The following is a 2,289-nucleotide window of genomic DNA, read 5'->3' as shown; positions in this document are numbered from 1 at the left end:
CATGCTCGCGGGAAGCTAGGGCTTGACAACAGAGGGAGACGGAGAGTCCCAGGAAGGAGGAGAGGCCCGAAGTGAGAGGTCTTATCTTTCACCCGGTCCTTTCAGAGACGAGAAGGTGGAGGACCCAAAATACTCACGGACTTGGCCAGTATCACTCTGGTTAAGATAGAGCAGAATTGGAACCAGGATCTTGCTTCCTGGCTGGGTGCAGCATTCTCCACCTTCATTCATTCAGCAAGCATTCTTTGAGCGTCTACTCCAGCCCAAGTTACTACAGTTTAACAATTCTTGGGTATATGATAGGGGTTAGAAAGATATGAAACAAATATAACAAAATATAGCTGTTTTAAGGGACATCGATCTGGTAAAAAGTAAATATATGTTAAGTATTTTTAAATAATCCAAGATTATTTGTGTTTGTGTGGTAATAGAAGTATATATAATGAATTTTCATGGAAATTCAAAGAACACAAGAGCTATCAAATGGGTTATGATTCCCAAGAAAGACTTACGTCAGATGGTCCAGAAATTAAACTGGAAGACAAGGAAGGATTTGGAAAAGTTGAAAGGAGTGAGGAGAATTTTTGAGTAGGAAAACCTGACGTTTCGTGTTGGGGCTTTAGAAGAGAAGTTTTCATGTTTTGTGTGGGGACAAATTATAGAAAGCGTTGAACAAAACAGAAGTGTTCAGCAGGCACTGGGGAGCCACTGGTATGCTGAGCGGGAGAGTGTCAGGAGGAAGCAAGGCCTCAGGAAGAGGGATGGGTAATGCTGGGTTGGGGGCAATGGGAACGGAGGAAGAGGGTGAGAGTCCAGAACTGACAAGACAAGTTACTGGGCCACTAAAGCAATCCTCAACTATAGAAGATTCTTAAAGAAAATCAGGGATATCATCTTCAAGTACTTAGAACACAGTCTCATAATTAAAACACAGCTGTCACCTTCAGTCCTGACAATTCTGCTGTAGCAAAGAATTCAGATTGTATGTTCCTACCACGAGGCTTTCATATAAATGGATGAAGCTAATGCTCAAAAATAATTTGTTCTCTGATTAGGCAAGCCACCTACTCCCCAAACAAAACTTCATTTTTATCTATGATTAGTGTTAACATCTCTTTCACAGCTGGTACAAAATTAAACAAGACTAGTTCGTGCTCACATAAATAAAATTCTCCATGAGCATATTCCAGGTTCATAAGCATTTGTTACTCCATCAGGAGTTTAAAGACACCAATAACATTAAAAATACCAATAAAAAATATAAAAATGAAATTCACTCCCAGTCCCATTACCCCAACACCAACTGTTTTTCCTTTTCCCGTGTTCTTTTTTCCAGGTTCTGTTCATAAGCTTCTGTGTCTCTTTCTATGATGGTGAAACTAAGTTTAGCCGTTAACAACAGAAGTAGTAAAATTGACTCCCTCTCTCCCTGCCATAACAGTCACCACCATACTGCTCTTAGACAATGGCTGGGTGGTCAACATCAGCGTGAAGTAGACGGGCAACTGGTTTCCCCGCCTCTGAGCTCTTCAAAGTAAAGACCATGCCGTGTGGCATCTCCCACGGAAAGCCTGATCACACCCAGCCACGTGGTCTGCAGTTCACTGTCTTCTGCTCCCACTAGCTGACCGAATGGTGAAGGGCGACAGCTGCTGTACTTTCCTCGTGCGTGCTTGTGTGTCTGTGTTTTTACTGCCAAGTTAGACACTAATCTCTCCAGCGAGTTGCGCATTAAGTAGGTTGCTATGATTTATGGAAAAAAATGAGCTACATCTCTGCATGTGGATTTTAAAGCAATTAAACCCTGGCTTTTTGTTACTAGCATGTTTCTGAGATCTAGCTGTCATTATTGGAAGGGAATGCTTTAATATTTACTCCACTAATATTTGAATACAGTTACATTCAGAGGCTAGTTATCTGGATTGTGTGTAATGGTTCACTTACCACGAATCAAGTCATCATCCCCAGTGAACCGGATTTGCTGCCTGCAGGCAGTGTTCTGGGATGCACTGCATTTATTCAGAGATTTTTGGTTTGTTTATTTTAATAGCCCTTTTTAGCAAAACCTGAAACTCAAAAGTTGTCCAAATTTACTACCAGAACACAATTAAAGCTTCAATTTGGTGATAAAGGTATAAAAAGGTCTTGGTTCCCAATGACCCTCTGCATCTTGATTTACATAAATTTTCCTACGTATCATGATTTTTGCTTAGGAGTTTCAGAGGCTGAAACGAAATTTTACTTTTAGCAATTGAACATATGCTGTAAAAATAAAAACAAATGCAAAAG

Source organism: Equus przewalskii, chromosome 9 (assembly GCF_037783145.1).
Source record: "Equus przewalskii isolate Varuska chromosome 9, EquPr2, whole genome shotgun sequence".
Lineage (NCBI taxonomy): Eukaryota > Metazoa > Chordata > Mammalia > Perissodactyla > Equidae > Equus > Equus przewalskii.
The sequence above is the reverse complement of the archived record's forward strand: the minus strand, read 5'-3'. Positions refer to the sequence as shown.